At 31.1% G+C, this 20,780-nt stretch overlaps 1 protein-coding gene across 1 annotated transcript in view; it reads left to right on the forward strand.

Annotated features, from left to right (window-relative positions):
- The first annotated feature begins 487 nt into the window (after positions 1 to 487).
- The window catches only part of LOC125069689 (rap1 GTPase-activating protein 1), a 264,762-nt gene continuing 244,469 nt past the window's right edge, over positions 488 to 20,780 (forward strand). Inside the window, exon 1 of the mRNA XM_047679224.1 lies at positions 488 to 719. The gene's annotated coding sequence lies outside the window, so the exon portion shown is untranslated. The remainder of the gene's footprint in view (positions 720 to 20,780) is intronic.

Here is a 20,780-nt window from a genome sequence, read left to right on the forward strand (position 1 = left end):
CTTATACTTGAGAATAGAGTATAACTTATGATACTTTGAGTGGGTATAAATATACGCGTTAAATATTTTTTACTTCATATCTAACATCCGGACGAAAAATTGCAAACGTACAAACAATATATTTTTTATGAAGTTAACTTTTATAAAAAAAACCTATTTATGTAAATGAAAATACAATTATTCTGCCAAACCAACGGAACTACGAAGTAAAGATACTTGTAATTACTACCACTTTTCAGAGGTGAATACACTGAACATTTTCTTATATCAATAGATATATAGTCACTGTCTATTGGTTCTTATGGTGATGTAATAAAGATCATATTGCAATAAAATATCTCTATCATAATACAATACAAAGGCTACAGTACACGTCGGTGTTCACCGAAAACATTTTCCACAGTCGGTTGACGGACGAACAATTTTCATCGCCAGTTTGAATTGGACGCTCGGAGGGAGTGCTTGTCTCCGCTTTCCCTCCAACATCGCGAACGTAAACAAACGAGTCGGAATTTAAATTCGGGATTACAGTGGTAATTTGAAATTCCATTGCATGACATCGTAAGCCCTTATTAAATTTTACAGTGACATCAAAGTACATTGTGTTTTAATTATCGTACCGTGACATAATTGTTTTGACGGACCTCAATATTCGTGTTTGTGACACTGAGGTTTTTCTAGTGCGATTTGTGTGGGGTTAATGACTGCGATTTTTTCAGGTATGAAAATCGGGTTTTCGTTATATCAGTGAGTAATGCTGTAAATTCACGATATGCGTGAACCGACATACGTTTGTTTTGATTTCACCGGAATTTTTAAACGTACTATTAATAATGTTTTATTTCCTACACGATTACGATTATTGTTTATTTATTTGATGAAATAATTACAGTTAATAATTCTATTTGCAATGTTATTTAGATCATCGGGCGTTGAAATTAATTATTTTCATGTAATTGTTTTAATGTATTTTTGGTAATAATCTTGCATCACGCAATTTACTGCCAGCAAGCCTCTTACGGCAGGATTCTGGTTTCTATATGTGTATTTTTCACAGACGATTTGGTTTATAATCAGACCAGTTTATAGTAAAACCGGTTTGATGTATGAATCACGGTTATAATGAGGACTTAATGGCCTATCAATATCATTATGCTATTAAATAATTTCTATGAAGTGTAAGGAAAAATTGTGACGATTTCATAGAGTTGTCATTAATTTATGCTATTGTTAGCATTTTGTCAAACTTTGCAACTGTTTTTCGTCTCAGTTCGCATCGACCGATTGGGCTGAAATTTGAAATATACATGTAACTTCAGTGTCAATGATAAAGTATCATGGTGGTTTAATGATCAGAGTCGTATTAGGGCTTGTTGTCTTGATAAGTACTATAATTCTAGGAGTTGTCCAAGTGGAAGCCGATAGGTAGCTATCATCAACTCAATATAACTTATTTTGCGCCGTATTTGAGATCTTTTATTCGATTTAACGCGTGGCTTAAATAACAGCTGTGTTTTTAAAAGGTTATAATGTTTATTTAAATTACGTCATTTATTTATCAATATTTATTTTGTTCGTCTACGTTTTGTTAAAATATACCTTTTTATACGAAGCCTGGAGTTAAACATACAGTCAAATACAATACAAATACTTTTATTATCCACAATGAAAAGCACATTATTGTCTAGGACAGAGTACAAAGTCTAGTCATGTCACTAAAACCGCTTTTTGTTTCTGGGAACCGTAAGGTAGAGCAAAGAAAAAAACAGTAGTGAAGAAGCACTAAAAATATATACAACAATAGTTATGCTTAATAAGTGTGTATAAGTAATATACTTATTATATAATATTAAATAAATAATTATATATAAATTAAAAGAAAAGTCTTTTAGGGTTTTTAGAAGAAGGTTTTACTTCATAGTACAACACTGCTTAAATGCAGGTTGATAGTTGGACGCAGATAGGCAGAACTTCATTGGTCACATGCAGGCTTTCCTCACGCAGTTTTTATTCACCGTCATATACAGCGTGATTTATAAACAAAAATTAAGCGAGTGGTTTGAATCCTTAGTCTTCGGTAATATTAATGTGTTCTATCCACTGGGCAGTCATGGTTCAATATATGTATGTACATTGAGTACTCATTCACACTCACTCTCAGGGTAATTTCAAGCCCCGTTATTTTAAATCCAATCTAATTTACCCTTATATAATCTTCTTGTAAGGTTCGTTACTTGAACATAGAAGATGGGAACGTTGATATTCCTTAAAGTGCTAATGTCTATGGACGATTGCCAGTATACTTAATTAAAATTTAGAAAAAAAAAACAAGCTGAAATTTTCCCTCTATGTTCCCTTAATGTTATGCGAATACACGTCACAAATTTTTAAAGAGCTCTTACTCTATCTATTTCGCTTTATATAGATTATTTATATATAAACCACCGGATGATTGTAAACAACGTTAGTTTATAATCCATGTAGTTAATTTGCTAACGAAACATGAGCGCTGCATTTTGTTACGGTTTTTGTAATTTCAGGTAAATAAATATTATAAACCATCGAAACTTTATACGTTTCGTTTACAATACATATATTTATTGTAAACGAAACGATTTACTATAAACTAACGATCCTTACAATTTTACTTTTTTTTTTTAAATAAAGCACTACGCCCTTTCGCTTCGAAGTGTGCAAAACAATAGTTTAGAGTGATTTTAATTTTTTTTTTAATCTAAAGACTGCATTTAGTCGCGTTTTATGAAAACAAATTCAATAGTTCTCTTAATTATTTTGATATAGATGTGTTGATATTGTAACCAATAGTTATTTTATTTATTCCATGATGATTCAAGGACATTATAAAGAATAATATTCTGTTTTTTGACAGCTGAATTATTGATCATCGTTTTGGTGGGTGTATATAATTTCGTGTCTTTTAACAGTTTATACGCATAGATTCCTATTGTTAACATAGATTACGTCTAAAGTATGGAATTCATTTAGAATGCCTGAAATCACGTAGAATATTTTAAACTATGACAAATTGATAAGGTTTATTATAATTACTTACAAAAATAAAAAACGTACAACGTCGCGTAATCTGTGGTAGCGTAAAATTTGTTTTTGGAATTGTTTCTAAATGTTGTTTACAATTAATTATTGAGAGTATTTGTTTTGATTCTGTTAATGATACTAATAAAAATGTTTTCGAACATGCTGAATTACTACCATTAATACAGGAACAACTTCGTTGAATTGAAAAAAGTAATCTGAACTTGCTATCATGGTTACATGTGAATAAAGTTCATTGAGATCCAGTAATTAGTCCCTGAGACAGGACAGAAAACATTGCGAAAGTGGTTAGTCATTACGCTATGCGTTCGCCTCGCTGCCTATAAGTGCGGGTTCGAATTCCAGCCTTATCGCTAATTGGATTAGTATTTTGAAAATATTAAAAATTTACTATGATATTTTTTTTAAGTATATTTAGTACTTTTGAAACATTTTAAAAGATAAATTCAATTTAAAGCACGGCATATTCTACCGAGAAAAACGGATTACCAGAAGTCAGATACTTACATTTAAATTTATAAAATCTTATTTGTTCCTTATAATAAAGTTATTTAATTTACGTTTTGTATTTCATAAAATTTCTTCACCTATCTTAAACGTATCTTCGAGAAATTAAATTATGTATGTTAATATAAAGAATAGAACTTATACAATTATTAATTATAATTATAAAAAGTTTTAAATACATATAATTGGAGCTTAATCCACCGTACTGTTCCAATTCGCAGTAATGGATACAAATGTGAAGGATTTTTTATGAAATTAAATCAAATTCATTTTATTCAAGTAAACTTCACAGTGAAGCGTTTTTGAATGCGTTTTTATCCGTAACGTGCAACCTCACGATATTTTCTCTCATCAAGCACGAGTAGCACATAGGAGTTCAGTGGCGAATTTCCGGGTTTGAACCGGCAATCTTCGATTGAGATGCACGTATTCTAACCAATCACTCTCTCAAACAAGAGTGAAACTTAAGATTTTGCATAAATTAAATGATTCGACTGACGTATCAATAGAACAATTTGTTATTACAATAATCGACTGCCGTTATATTATGGGAATATTTTTTATCTCGAGATATTCAAACAAGAGAATCGAACTTGATATGAATGACATAACAAACGCTATATTTGTAAACATGAATTAATTATTCTTCATTGTATTTATGGCTTCAGTTTTATTATATGTGACTTGAATGGATTAAACTCGTTATATTATTGCATTATAAATCGCGATCGAATTAATTGTCGTCCTCAATGCACATCACATATTTAAATAGTTACTCATTTATAGCCTAAAATGTATTTGATTTTGAAAATACTATTTGATTTTTGTAATTTTATTAATGTAAATTTTATTAAGTTTAAATAGTTTAATGTCTATTAAATATTAATTTGAGAGATAGCGGGTTCAAATCCAAGCAAGCGACATTGAAATTTCACGTGCTGAAATTGTGTCTATAATAATTCATTTCATGAAGGAACACATCTTTACGAAATCAGGATGTGTTTTTTTATTTTGTCTTATCAGCATGTGTTAGCTTAGCTTAGCAGGACATTGACTGGTTGTGACTTTTGTATGTAGTGTTAATTACATCGCTTTTTTTATTGTGTTAATTATAACATAGTGTAAAAATAATTGTCGAATAAAGTTGGGGTTATATTAGTAGCGGAATTTCAACAAGATTTGTAGCACGCAGTGCCCGTTGTTGTATTTGTTTTAATTATAGGAAGGCATGCGAGCAAATAGTACTAACCTAATAAGATAAGTCTACCTTCGGTCAAATATAATGGCACTGCAGAAGGTACCAATGTTAATGGTTAGGTAGCAATATTTTTAGATGCTTCTACACTTCGTCAATCGAACTGTAACTGACCTGCTGTCACTGCTGAGACAAACGATTAATCATTTGATATAAGACAAATGCGACTAGCCACAACTATTGATATATCAAAATAACGGATCGACTTTATATAGAAGGAGCTTAAACGTCAATGCGTCGCTTCCCAATGTCCCTTGCAATTGTAATAACACTGGTTTAATTGCTATTTAAGCCGAAACAGAGTAATAAAAAGTATTGATGTGTGTTAGTAGAGCCTACTAGCGTACAAGGTAGTGTCTTATAAAAGTATATAGCTCCTTATCCGATGAAACAAATGACATTAAACATTAACAGCCTGTAAATTTCCCACTGCTGGGCTAAGGCCTCCTCTCCCTTTGAGGAGAAGCTTTGGAGCATATTCCACCACGCTGCTGCAATGTGGCAACTTCGTTGAAATTAGACACATGCAGGTTTCCTCACGATGTTTTCTTTCACCGCCGAGCACGAGATGAATTATAAGCACAAATTAAGCACATGGAAATTCAGTGGTACTTGCCTGGGCTTGAACCCGAAATCATCGGTTAAGATGTACGCGTTCTAACCACTGGGTCATCTCGGCTGAAACAAATAGTTTGATATGTATTGGACAGAGCTGATTGCTTTATCGGTTTGCACTCGAATTTTTTTAATTAAAATCATTTTCGTAAATTGTGTTTTTTTTTACCTTGAATATATATTTTTTAAGATAAAAGTTTTGTTATTATTGTAATTACAATTCAAGATCATAATTCCAAACACTGGCGGAGTAAACATAAACAACTTTGATATTTGAGAGGTTGACTATTCTAGGAATTCTACTGTATTTGTTATGGATTAGTGAAAATTGGATGATGTTATTGAATTATGGCGAAGCTGTAATCGGAACTTTGGAATATATAGATGGGTAGTTAATTCGACTAAAAATTAATTTTATACAGAAAAAATGGAACAGTTCAATAATATTTAAGATAGAGGTTTGTTTATCTTTACTCCTTTTTCGATTGGAATATACTATAATAGTTTCAGGCCCATAAATAAATAAATATGATATTTGGATGAATATTACCATAATCTATTCGCTCGGTCTTATAATCCGAAGGGTCGGTTAATCTAACACGACCAGAAAGAGTTCAGGCGCAGAACCAACGCCTTAAGATGCTCTTCGAGGCACGGAGTATACGCAGTTTTAACTGACAAATTCCGGACTGTTATTAAAAATGTTTGTTTTGAAACGCAATACCTTTTTATCGGACCGACCTAGGGCTTGGCAAGAACCTCAGAATTTGCCTTAATATGCTAGACCAACGAGGCAGGTCTTATAGTTCTAACAGTACCAGTGTCTAAATGAAGGTGACTATTAATTGAATGATCAATCTGATCGTTTTTCTTATTTAATAAGACAGGATAAATATATATTTTTTTATGATATCGGTAGGCGGACGAGCAAGTGGGTCACCTGATGGTAAGTGGTCACCACCGCCCATGATGACAATGGCGTTGTAAGAAATATAAATCATTCCTTACATCACCAATGCGCCACCAACCTTGGGAACTAAGATATTACGTCCCCTGTGCCTGTAGTTGCACTGGCTCACTCACCCTTCAAACCGGAACACAACAATACTAAGTACTGTTGTTGGGCGTTAGAATATCTGATGAGTGCGTGGTACATACCCAGACCGTTTTGCACAAAGCCCTACCACCAAGTTAATATATATATATATTTAAATTGAATTTTTTGCATGGTTATCCTTGTGGTAGAATTCCGAAGCAATGGTAGTTTCAGATAAAGTAATTTAACTTTGTAAAGTACCTATTCGAATAAAGTCTATTTCCATTTCGATTAGAACAATATCCAATAATGATAACGATTTGAACACTATATGTTAAAATTTGTACCATTGATAATGTTATTCGATTGAAGTCATCTTATGATGAAATGAATCTTTTTTAATAATACTTACATTTAGTCTTCGCTAGAAAAAATGCCTTAAGCCCAAAATGTATAAAGGGTCACGAAGGTCAGACAACACGATTAAATTATACGAAAAGGTACTAGTTTACGTTTTGGAGATTAATTAACATACGATACGTACGTATGTATATGTTGTCTTAGCATTTATTAACATTAATTTAATTAATTACAATGTTTGGGTTTTTTTCTTATAATTTGTATATTGTTATATAAATATAAACAAAGATGTATTAGATAGCATTATCATGGCATTTTTGTGGTATTCCGAGTTTGACCAGTGGTTGAAATAAGTAAATCTTTAATAATGGTTGCGGGTTCGAGGCAAGCGCAGAATTTTCACGTTATACAGTTCATCAATCTGCATTACAGTAGCCTGATGGAATAAGGCCCTATCGTTCTTTCCAAACGGAATCCTGCACGTGTCAAAATTTAGATCTGACAGATTTGTTTCCAAATCGGATTGGAGAAGCATCATGAAATGAGCAAATATCCTTCTCAAAACATTAAGAAGTTTTTGCCTAACAATGGGAAAATTACTTTTCTAAAACTTTCAATAACCTCTTAAATCCATAATCGTACATCTTTAATTCTCATATAAATATGTTTTATAATAGATTGAATCAATTTATATGCACATATCAATTTCATTGTAGATAATAATTAATTATTTATTAAAAACGGTGATTGAATTAAATATTACGTAGTTTTATTGAACTTTGTTTGAAAATATCGAAGTCATCAATCCGTGAAGTTTGTTTCCAAGGCGTAATATATCATTATCAGAATAAGGATCTTTAGTGGTTTGCTTCATAGCGTATTCGAAAATCTGTAGTGCATTCATAGTACGCTGGAAAGGAAATCTTTCATACGAGTGTGCGAACGGAATCGAATAGTCACGTGCAGATGCCATGGACCAAATCACAGAAAATACTACGAAATTTACGAAAATTTAGTAAACGAAAAGATATATTTTATTTGGAAACATTAATTGTTTTACACTACAAATATGCTTAGTATATTGCAAAGATATTATAGGTACTATTTTTGTATACGATTTTCTTTAAAATAATTTTGATAATAAATGTTTTGAATTTTTATGATTTGCTTTTATGTAAATGTTCGCTTGTAGAAATAAATTGGTAGTAATTTTTGGATTGTTGGTAGGGTTTTGAGCAACCTGTCAAGATAGGTTACAATCGGATATTCTACTGCCAAAAAGCAACACATAGCATTGTTGAATTCCGGTTTGAAGGCTGATACAGTAAGTGTAACGACAGGCACAAGAGTGATTTTATGATCTTAGCTCCTAAGGTTCGTGGCGCACTGGCAATATAAGGGCGACGGTGACCATTTACAGATGCAAACAAAAAATATGTAAATATTAAAACTATCAACATTACATTACAACTTATTCTGTTTTTTTGGTCATCATATACATTAAACAGCTTCATCAGACGTTATACGTTCTTCGCGGTGACGCGTAAGTTAAGATCGGATCGCTTGGTTGATTGCTGATTGTACTAATCGATATATATCTGGGTAATCAGTAGTAGATATTTAATTTAAATTATGAGATGTTTTAATAAATAGAAAATATAATATTGAGATACTGTTTAATGTTTTCACACTATTATGAGTACAAGACTATAATAATACTGCGCTTAGGTTGAATGAAAGATAGGTAGAACAATTTTCTTAGCCCACACTACTAGACTACACGGCTATGGCTAAAAGGGGACTAAGAAAATATAAAAAAAAATAATATTTTCAATTTATTTTTATAGTCAAATTAATAATATTATTTAATTCAAAATGATAATAATTTATTGTTATACTTTTGTTATAATATGTCATTTAGCTTTGATATTTAGTAATATGATTTCAATAAATAAATTAGTACCTAGTGTTTCTTAAATAGACCTTTTGTAAAAGGTATTTATTATTAAGTATTTACTCAAAATAACATTTATCTAAACTGTTATAAATATGAAGTATATTTTTAAAAGTGGTTTAATATTTGTGTCATCCTTATTCCTAGAATCTATATGAAATTCTACAATTTCGAAGCCTTTCAAAGTAGCACTTAAGATCATATTTATAATGTATAACAAAATCAAAATAAATACAGAATACAAATAGGTACTTATATAAAGCAATACGCTTTGTGGGACATCCTTAGATAATCCTTAAAAGCATCAATTTGTTTTAATGATTCGAGATGGAATCCGCACCGTGAACGTCACATAAATGTATTATTTAAATCTTCGTAAGAAATCAGATTCAGTCTTTTTAATAGCATTTCTTATATTTACCTGTACACTTCTCCGTTAGTCTAGTGGTTCACTCCATGGTTCAAATCCAGAATACTCAGAAAGGACGCAATACGAAATATAAATGGCGCACTGGCCATGTAAGAATTGGTTAAATTTTTTTACGGCGCCAATGTCTACGGGCAGTAGTGACCACTTACTTATCAGGTCGTCCGCCTACTAATGTTAAATAATATATATATTTTTTAAGCATGTTAAATAATGTATATATATATTATTTAGGGGAGATGGCCCAGTGAGCCAAGATGGGCCACTGAGCCGAGATGGCCCAGTGGTTAGAACTCGTGCATCTTAACCGATGATTGTTGGTTCAAACCCAGGCAAGCACCACTGAATTTTCATGAGCTTAATTTGTGTTTATAATTCATCTCGTATTCGGCGGTCAAGGAATCATCGTGAGGAAACATCAACATCATTAACATCAGTAAGTTGGGTGTTGTACATTACAAAGGTCTCTTATTTACTACTATTAATTTAAATCGACGCAATACTTCGGACTTCAATCACGTAATAAGAAATTTGTCGTAAAATGTCTCATTGGTAACAAAGGCGTCTCTTCCTGTTACGAGAACGGTATGGGGTTTAATCTACCACGCTACTCCACTGTGGATTACCGGGTTGACGTCCTAGAATTTATTCCAACTCATGCAGGGTTCCTCACGAAGGTTAGTCGCCGATAAACATTATTTATAATATTTCCTTCGATTAATTAATCTTACAAAGCCTTTAAATTTAAGAGTTACGTTGAATGTATGTTTTGTGAGTATAGATGTGTGTGTGTGTTTGAGGGAGTGTGTGTGACCGTGTAAATCAAAATATACTTATTCTATCTATCGAATCATTATGAGTTTTTTTTAACATTTTGTTTATTTGGTATTAGCAAATATTTTGTTTATATAAATTTATATGTTCGAGTGAGAATAGTTAGTATATTTGTTTCTAATTATGTAATTGTGCCAAAAGAGGACGAACAGATACATAAGACACGTCATATAGAAGACTGAATATTACTACTGTTCTAGATAATCAAATGGCGTTGGAGATCACAAATTAAATTATTCAATATTTTGGTCTTAATTTTTCATAGTGGAATATAGTATATATATGTAAACATTTTACTTAGTATCAATGTAATATTAGGATACCCAAAGTAAATGCCCATGAATATAATAATATTTGAAATCGATTTCTTCGACCTACTTTCACAATATTTACTCCTGAAAAGATCGAATACAGAAATATGTACGCTTTTATGAAGGATAGCTCAGAAAAAATACCTTCCCAGCTTTACTGAAAATTGAACCGTTCGAATGAATGGTCTCAGATAACGAGCAGTTTCGATATAAAGGAATTTATTTCTTTTATTTGTCTAGGTGTCTTAAATGTATGAAGCCTTTTAAATTCACGCGCTTCAGATTTTATTTAAAAAAAAAGAAAAACGTCCGTAAAACTCCTCGAATATTTTTTTCTGTCGAACGCCTTAAGTTTAACATTTTTTTTTATCTTGTCTTAAAATTTCATCGAATACTCTCCCAGAAATCGCTGTTACATAAATAATACCTTTAAACTTATTTTTAATCTTTGACAAAATAAATGAGTTTTTTTTCAATAAGAGTATTCAGATTTATTATAATATGTGAGGCGTGCGTATTATTATTTAGTTGCATATAATTTAAAATCCATTAATTAAAAAAAAAAACTTAGGCACTAAAACTTAAGTCTGTGTCTAACTTTTGTTAGGGTCAAAGTTGGGACTAAGAGATAGTTTTATATGGTTTTACTTCTTATTGTAAATTTGAAGTTTTAAGCCGTTCGAAATTTAATTAACTGGACTTCTCTCTTAGTTTAGCAATTTCATTGATCTTTTCCTTGATCTCTCGTGGATTTACAAAGCCAATTCTAAGACGTTGGCTACGAACTATCCGAAGGGAAAATCAACCGAGATTATGATACAATCTCGAAATTTCTGTACGAAATAAGAGGTCTTAAATTTACATCACGGCATCCGAATCTGGACGTTCACGAAATCCTCTGATTTGTAACCGGATTATTGAAGACCTAGTTATATATTCATTGATGGAATATTTTACGGATTTTATGCAAAATGTTGTATTCAAAAACACTCTTGTATTTTTTCTGACTTTAACTTAGGTTTTTGTTAAGAGCTTACTGATATTTTTTCAAATATGACGTCACAATATGTGACGTTACAAAATACACGCAGTACTAATTCGACCAACTCCTACCTATTTACCCTACTATTAAATAGTTGGGGATTCCCAAAGGAACTGGATAGAATAATTGTACCACGCCGTACCGTTGTGCAGGCAATTTTGTCTGCGGTTGCCCCTAGGTTTTGCCCCAATTTAGTACAAAAGCCTGTCCGTCAAGTATTCCCAAAATACTGAATGCTTTTGCGAAACTTTGGTTACAATTCATGAATGTAATTTATACGATGTTATAGTGATATAAATACAGGTAAATCACTAGGTTATTTATATGAATGTTATAAAATTTCATCAGGTATCATAAACGTTAAATGTAAGTAATTATATTTATTAGAAATAGTAACATTAAGAATAACAATTACATTTGGTAAAATGTCGAAACTATAAAAGCGAAACTGAACTAGAAACTGTTCTTTAGTTAGTGATAAACCGTCTTATTGCTTCTACTGGTGTTAGAAGGGTTGATTTTTCGTCCAGGGAATCGGTGTTACGATTCATCGGGGAGATGCTGTTCAGGATTGTTGCTGTGATTTCGCGATCACAATTTGTATACTATTTACGTCACAATGGACTTAAAATTATAACATAAATAATTTTTATATGAACAAATTTAATATCGTAAAATTAGAAAAATCGAAAAATGTCGGTGATATACGCTTTTCAATTGATATTGAAATTAATTGCTTTATCAAAACGGATGAGTGTACGAAGCGTAAATTACCAGACGGATAATTGGTCTACAAAATTCTAAGTCTAGTCCAAATCTATTCTAGTCTAATACACTCATCTGTCACCATCACTGGAGCGGTTGATGCTGCATCTTTATCTATCAAGGAAGAAGTACTCCAAAAATGTAATGTAGTGCCGTAAAATAATTTTGAAATATTCAACGCACCCTCAACGAACATCTTATAGATACGAGTTTCAAAACAGGCTACCGAAATTTAATAAAGTCGGTATAAACAGGCTTTAATAAGGAAATGATTAAATCTAGATATATATTATTCAGAAATTAAAGTCGATTTACCGGATTGTATAATATTAATTCCTAGCTTAACGAGTTTTTTTTTTTTGAAGCAATATAACCTTTAAATTTGGATAGAATAGTTTTGATATTCGTTATGACCGCTGTTTACATATATATGTATAATAATACATAAATATTGTTCGTTTGCTATGACAAATCTCATAAGCAACTGATCTTTATTGAAATAATATATTCAACTCAAAAAACGAAAGCAACGTATAATCACTAAAAATAGTATCGATTGATCAAAAATATTTAGTTATAAGACGATTTTCTCTAAAAATCGTATCAATTAATAAATTCAAATAGACGAGGTTATTTGCTTAATTTAGTGGTGATGAGAAAGGAATGCTTAATTTTTACAAGGACCGAGTCGTAATTAAAAACGCATCAGATCAAAATAAGGAAACGTTGGAAATGTTTAATGCCTTCTGTTTCTTCAATTACACAGAATGTATTTTTGACACGGTGTTATCGTTATTGTGACTGATTATGGTTTTAAAGTTAACTTTCTAAAATTTGAAACATCATAATTTTTATGAACATTTGCACATTATGTAAAAACGCAAATATGTTTTAAATCTCTATTTCGAAATCAGATTAATATACTGCAAACCTAAATCTGTCTGTCTGTTTGTTACTTCATCATACATGTAGTTCTGAATAAGAAATAGGCGTATACATTACAGGAACAATGAGAAAAAACGGCAACTAAGAGAACTTATAATAGACATCCTATCCTTTTTTAACCCTACAAATAAGAAAGAGAGAAATATATATAGTAGTAGAAAAATAGATAATATAGAGTAGGGACTTGAATCTAATAATAATCACGAAGCCTTCACGTTAAAAATGATTTCATCGCTAATAATCGCATAAATATAAGGCCTAGCTTTGATGTAAAATTTATAACAGTGATTAGAATATTAATGCTCGTTATTATGCACATATAAAATGTTACGATCTTTATTTTAATATTAAATTAGAATCGCTCGAATGATAATGAATTTAACATACACTTCTTAAGTTACCAGGAAATGGATTTAAAACTCAAAATAATAATCAATTACTAAATATTAGGTCCTTGCATATGAAACTAGCGTTTTTTCGTACTTTGATATGAAATATCTCCTCTTTGGTTAAGAATTCTAAATTCAAATTTAAAAATTTCTTTTTGCTGGTGCATTTGAGTTTTGAAAACAGTCATTCATTTGGTTTTTACTCATTTTTTTTTTCTTTGGCGTCGCTTTTTGCCGCTCAATGGAAAACATGAGATATCGGTATATCAAAGAGTTTATTGACTCTCCCCCGTGGTTTTTTTTAGTATAGGGATCAATGAACTACCTATGATATGGCAAAGGTGCATATATTACAACGGTGCATACTTTAATTAATTAAATATATTAAAAAAAAAAAGACTTTATATTCCGTGCAAAACGCCAATGTCATATGTGCGGACCTAATTTTACTAGAAATTCAATATGAAATTGACGCTTCCCGACATTAGTCTAAATATAAGGCGGCTAAAACTGAGAAACGAAGATACTTATATAATTTTACTTGGTGATAGGGATTTGTGCAAGCCTGTCTGCCTGGCAGTCAAGCATGTCTGAATAAGTACCACCCACTCATCATATAATCTACGGCCAAGCAACAATATTTAGGATTCTTGTGTTCCGGTGTGAAGGATGAGTGCGCCAGTGTAACTATAAGCATAAACTCCCAAGGTTGGTGACACATTGCGTTGTAAGGAATCTTTAAAATTTCTTACGGCGCCAATGTTTATGGACAGTGCTTATTGGTGGCCAATAACCATCATGTGGCCCAACTACCTGTCCGCTTACCCATGCTATAAATAAAATAAAACTTCTGCCCGGGTGAAACATTTCTTTTTATTTTATATAAAAATCATTTAAAAAAAATATTATACCTACCTACCTATAATAAAACCTTTTCCATTTGGTAGTTCTTTTCAATTAGCATTTCAAAACAACGTCTCCTCATTTATGTATCCGATATGAATAAATAAATAAATATAAGTATACTGCGTAGTTAGAGGCTCTCCCTTGAAATTGGCAGAAATCATTCAGTTGGGCATTATCGTATAGTAGGCGCAGATTTGGCAAAAAAATATAAAGCGAGATACTTTTTCTGTATAAACTGTATAATTTTAACGATCCTCAGGAGCTGAGTCACTCTAAACGTCAAACAGTATGAAACAGGCGCGTAAAAACCAAATTTAAAAAGTCTGCGAAAGGGGTAAATAAAACTTATCTTCAAATCTAATTTATAACAAAAGATTATATAATTTCGAACGGTTATTTTATAAATCCGATAGTGAGTTTATTTGTTTTTTTTTAGTACAGAACAAATCATCTTAAAATTTTACAGACGTGTTTCTAGAGGTACAGAATAAAAAAGGACCTAACACTATCATTCAACACGAGACGGAAGACGCAGAGAAAATTAATATAAAATCATTCAAAAAATATAACCATTATAATATCCTATGTATTCCTATATTTGTCGAAAATATTAAGTGTAAATGGTAATTTTAATTATCAGAATACATTTATAATAATTAGTATGTTTTTAATTTCCATTAGGTTTAAAACACCTGTCAATTGTTATGTAAAGTACATTAATGCACAATTAAGAACTACTGAATTTTACACAACCCTCTTAAAATATTATGATACCGTTTGAATAATTAAATTAATCAATTATTTTGTAAATTAAACACTTAGGACGTTTTTATTAACCTCAAATGTACCGACTGTATTGTCAATAATTTCAATTCTAGACCACGCTCCAGAAATGTCCCTTGGAGCATGTTTAAACATTCATTAAACTTACTAATGACCTATAGAAGGGCCTAAAACCCGAAGTACTCCCGTGAGTCCTATGACACTAGACATAACGTTCGTTATTTCTTGATAATTTTGTAACCGAGACGTGTCCGGTAAATTCGAAGTTAACGTTAGGATTCGTGTAGCAATTGATTGTAAATCAATGTTCATTGTTATCTAAATCAATACGACCGATAAATTATTCACGTGAATTTACATCGATTTGATTTAATTAGAGGTTATACTTTCGGAAGTATGTGATATGTAAATGTGTTATAATAAGGGGTTGAATGCACAACCTATGAAGGTCAAGAAGTCATAAACTTGTGTCACAAAATAGAATTTATTGTAATGCAATTGTTTTGTAAGTCGCTGTTCGTAGTGCGTTTCGAATTCATAGAATTAAATTAGTCTGTGTTTGGGTTTATTTGAGTTTGTGTGAGTTCGCGTGTGTGTAGGCGTACGAGCGTGCATGATTGTTTTTGGAATGAGGTTTTTTTACACGACTTACAGTGGAGTGATCTCGCAGAAATTGTCATGCAAGGAAAAAGCGTTATACCCAGAGGCGACCTTTCCTCTCTTCCTCTTTATCTCTCTCCCTGTCTATTATATATAGTTTATATAACATGATTTCATTTTATTTCTTATTATATGTATAATTATTTTCAAATGTTGCTTTTTTATTACATTGTGTCTGTTCTTTAATACATAATATATAATGATAACGACTTTGTTCAAACCGGGTGTCTCACGACATAAAACTTTTTTTTTTTAATTTTATGAACATAAGTTGCGTCGAATTTGAATCCAACACTTAAATAACATTTATAAATCTAAATCACATAAATTATATTTGATATCGAATACTATAACAAAAGACATAAAAATAAAACTCAATACTGTCCAGACAATCTGATTTTTATTTTATTTATTAAATAAATAAGTCGGTACCTCGTATCAAATGTACCTACTACTTTTTATTGTATGTGTCTTTTTGTACAATGATATTAATTAATATTTTAAAAACAAAACTTAGATATATCTTTTATAATGATAATATTAAATTGCAATTCAATGTTATTGTGCTTCGATTTTTAAAATGTACATGTTTTTAAATTATATTAGATTCTAGTATATTAAATAAATCTTACTAGTATATTAATAGATCAAAATACATTATATTTCTTATAAAACATTCTGGAATGTATGATAAACAGTTAACATAATTGAAAAGGCCATTGGCTTAGTCCAGTAATGTAAATATTCTAAACCTATTTGCATGAAATCTTAGTTAGCGAGTAAATAAAACATTAAATACGTACAAGAAAATCATTCACGATTTGATGCGCTATAAATCTGAAATTGAATGGCCTATAATAAACGCTGTTTGGTTAGTTTAACGAAGTTTGACAAACGTTGGACACCAACATTGACAAGAACATTGACGCTGGCAGTTGGCACTTCCTTGGTCGTGTTCGCCACACGCCATTCCATTTTGGTTCTAATCTAAACTGATGAAAGATTGTACATGCTATATAGATTGGTGATGATTTATCTTGCTAATATTATTATTAAGTTTGTTTGTTTATTCTGATTTCAAGCCAGCGTCTCGTCTGATCTTAAATTTTAGCTCGTGGAAATTTTGGGAAGTTTTTCGGGCAAGAATACAAATATTGGTTTTATCTTATTCGATTGAATAAACATTTAATGAACACGATAACTAATTAACTATTAAAATATAGTCATAATCAAACTGAGACTGTCAATAAACTATTTCTTTAATTAACAACATTGGAATCTGGAGTGGGCATTGATGGAAATGTTTAATCCGCACTTCCTTTATCTTAAACCGTCAATACGTATCTTGTTTCGCAGTTGATGTTGTGCTCAATGCTAACTAAGGATTAATTACAATCAAGAATAACCATCCGTTAAATGATACATTAAGGATTTAATTCATTTTGTTAAATTTTTCAAGTATCAAAAAATTAACAACCCTAATTGACCCAGCTGGATTAACTCCTTTTCCTCGGTAACATATGTGAAAGAATTTAATTAAACTCGGATCTGATATTAATATTATAATTACTGTTATAATTGAATTACTTTCCATTAATTACTAGGATGCTAAATGTACAACAGGAAACAATAATTACTTATAATAATTAATGTTTATAAAAAATATTTATACACCGGCAGTTTCTATTACAATATTTACATAATTATTAGTCACTAGGAATAACGATTTATATCTTGTACTAAGTCGAGTACCAAGTCTATTAAAAACTGATATTATTTATAAGAAACTTTAAGATAGTTTACTAGTATTTAAACATACTATAAATTTTAAAAAATCTTAATTCTGCATTGGTGCATAATATAATTTATTGTAGACCGTATTAAAATTAATGGAATAGTTACAGATTATAAAAAATACTATTGGCATATGTTTATAATGTCAACGACAATATTATTGGTATCAGAAGAAAAAAAAAGTATAAAATTGAGCGGTTACAATTTCCTAGAGGGCTACTAATATTTCATTCGAGTCGAAGCGATTTCCGTCGTCTCTATATCTGTGTCTTAATCTAATCACGAGACAAATTAATCATTTATTATATATTTCTATAAATTTTGATCTTTTCTACAAATTAAATCGCTAATTTAATATGCAACTTGTCTAAGGTTGTTGCCCGGTAGAATTAAAAAAAAAATCGACGTAAATGTCGATTTAATTACATATTTATTTAAAGACCGAGTTTTGTATATTTTAGTAAAAATGAACTACCACCTATAATACGGTAATAAGTTTTTATAATAAAAAATAATAATTTAATATAATTAATTATTTTTAACTATAAAAAATGAAATCATCTTTAGTTGATCGCGAGTTTTAACTTCGTATCCGCTTGGTCTAGTTCCAAGCTAACAAGCTCTGAAGTTACCTAATAATCAGACAATTGATATCATCTATTCAGCTGGCGAGTAGCTTGCGTGATAGGATCGTAATCTTGTATACGTAGTGGGTGTACAGAGTAATGGCTATTAGCCGCTTGTCAAGCAAGTTGATCAAATACAAAGATAGATATTGAAATGCGATTCTAAAACTAATTGAATATTGTTTAACAGTTATTTGCTATTCGCAGTCATTACAACATTATTACAGAAATACAGACAATATTTGTAAAAAAAAAATTAATGCTAATTCTATGCAAATTTCTAAATTGTGTTAATTTTTATATGACTATAATCACGATTTCGACAATTTATTTTCTTATAGTAGTCTGTTAGTAATCTGTGTGTGTGACACGTCCAACTAGATCACAAATTTCCGGTCGACGTCTCAACACTGAAACAGCATCAGCGGTCAATAGATATCTCAAACGCGAACGACGTCTCGATAACAATAATAGTCGATAAACAGTGCTCGAGTGTAGTAATAGTAATTCTTTACGAGCGAATAAAAGTTCCATGGCGGTCTCATAGCTAACCATATCTTAGTAAACCAATCGAAAATAAAACATTAAAATAAAATCTGAATAAGTGCGGCAATAGATCACATACAAATTTGTAATAAATATGTTTACGTGAAATAAAAACAAAATAGGTAGATATTATTTTATAGACCAATTATTTTTTTATAAGGATTGTATTCTTTGACAACACATTTTTGTTAACCCGACCCGTAGACCAAAGACCATTCTGTAAACCAATATAAAATTTATGATACAGTTGAGATCACAGAAATTCAATTATACTTCACAGTTCACATATTATATACATGCAATATATATAATATGTGAACTGTGAATATATGTGAATATAAAATGAACAAAAAATTTTATTAATTAATTTGTAGTTCATCCATTCTGACCAATTAAATAACCGATTGGGCAACGTGTGGTTCAATAAAAAGGTTCGACTTTTCGTTTCAACCAATAGAAAATGACTCTTTTCAATAAAAATTAAATAGCTATTGTTCATGAAGTTATAAATATTTTTTACGCCAACATTTCTTTTTTAACTTCGAAAGTGTATATCACTTAAATAAAAACAAAACATGTATATGTAATTAAGACTTGACTCGGTGGTGACTCTGACATTCAACCGTCATACATTATACCAAGCAGCAATATTTTTAGTAACGCGATGTTATGGTTTTAAGAGTTGGCGAGTCAGTTTAAGTGCCAATGTCTATAGGCCGTGGTGACCACTTACAATCAGGTAGCCCATTAGCCCAACCGCCTTCCTTTTCCATAAAAAAGAAGAATTTTTAACCATAGAAAAAGACTTAAGCGTTTTACTTCTGAAAGATAACATCATCAATGTTTAAAAGAAAAACAATTACCAAGTCTATTTAAATAGCGTTAAACGTTTCCTTTGTAACTAAACACCGTTCAAACACGAATGTTTCCGCTTCAAAGGCAAAAATGTCACGATGGTCATTTAAATATTCAGGAATCCAAAACTAACGGTTTAAAACCAGTGACCCATTTCAGTGATACATTCTGCATTCGATTCGTCACAGCCGAAACTCCCAGGTGTACATCTCAAGGTGATTTAAATTTCATGAGCTTCGTTCATTCCAATTAGGGTGCTATACATGAATAATTGTATACATTTACATTCGGTTTATTGAGAGTATTCGAACGAATTATTTGCAATGGGTTCTTTGTATTTTTTGATAATAATATTAAAATAATAATAATTTAATTAATTTACTTATATATAAAGTAAAAGTAACAGTTTGTAAATATCCCACTGCCGGGCTAAGGATTTTTTAGGAGGAGACTTACAGCTAATTAATACACGCTCCAATTAGACACATGCAGGTTTCCTCACGATGTTTCCCTTCACCGCCGAGCACGAGTTGAATTTTAAGCACAAATAAGGCACATGGAAATATCAATGGTGCTTGCCTGGGTTTGAACCGGTTATGATGCATGTGTTCTAACCACACTGCCATCTCGATTTAGAAATCTATATATAACAGCGTGATTTTAGTATTCGTTGATTTGACATTTTCATGCAGAATAAACAACAATTGAGTCGTATTTATTTAAGACTACCGAGCAGGCTGGTTCTTCTATTTTCTTGTTTTGTTCTAGAATTTACCTTCCGAACTTAGTATCTATAGACTTTTTGAATACCTCGATCGCATGGCTAAATAAACGGCCACAAATCTCGCGGTCCTGGGTTCTGACCCTGTTTTTCTGTCGAAAATTTGTCAGTACCAGTCCGGAGTCTCGAAGTTAAAAGTCACTACACCTCATTACCTCGAAAAGCATGCTTGTACCCCAAGGTAGGACATTGGCTACTTTCTTATACCAAAACCAAGGGCCACCTCCCAATATGCGAGCGAAAACTAATTTATAAAAAAAAACTAAAGCTCGTCGATTATACATAAAAATCGATTGTTAAAATCGATTTTCGAT

The sequence above is a fragment of the Vanessa atalanta genome, chromosome 16 (genome assembly GCF_905147765.1).
Source record: "Vanessa atalanta chromosome 16, ilVanAtal1.2, whole genome shotgun sequence".
Taxonomy (NCBI): Eukaryota; Metazoa; Arthropoda; class Insecta; order Lepidoptera; family Nymphalidae; genus Vanessa; species Vanessa atalanta.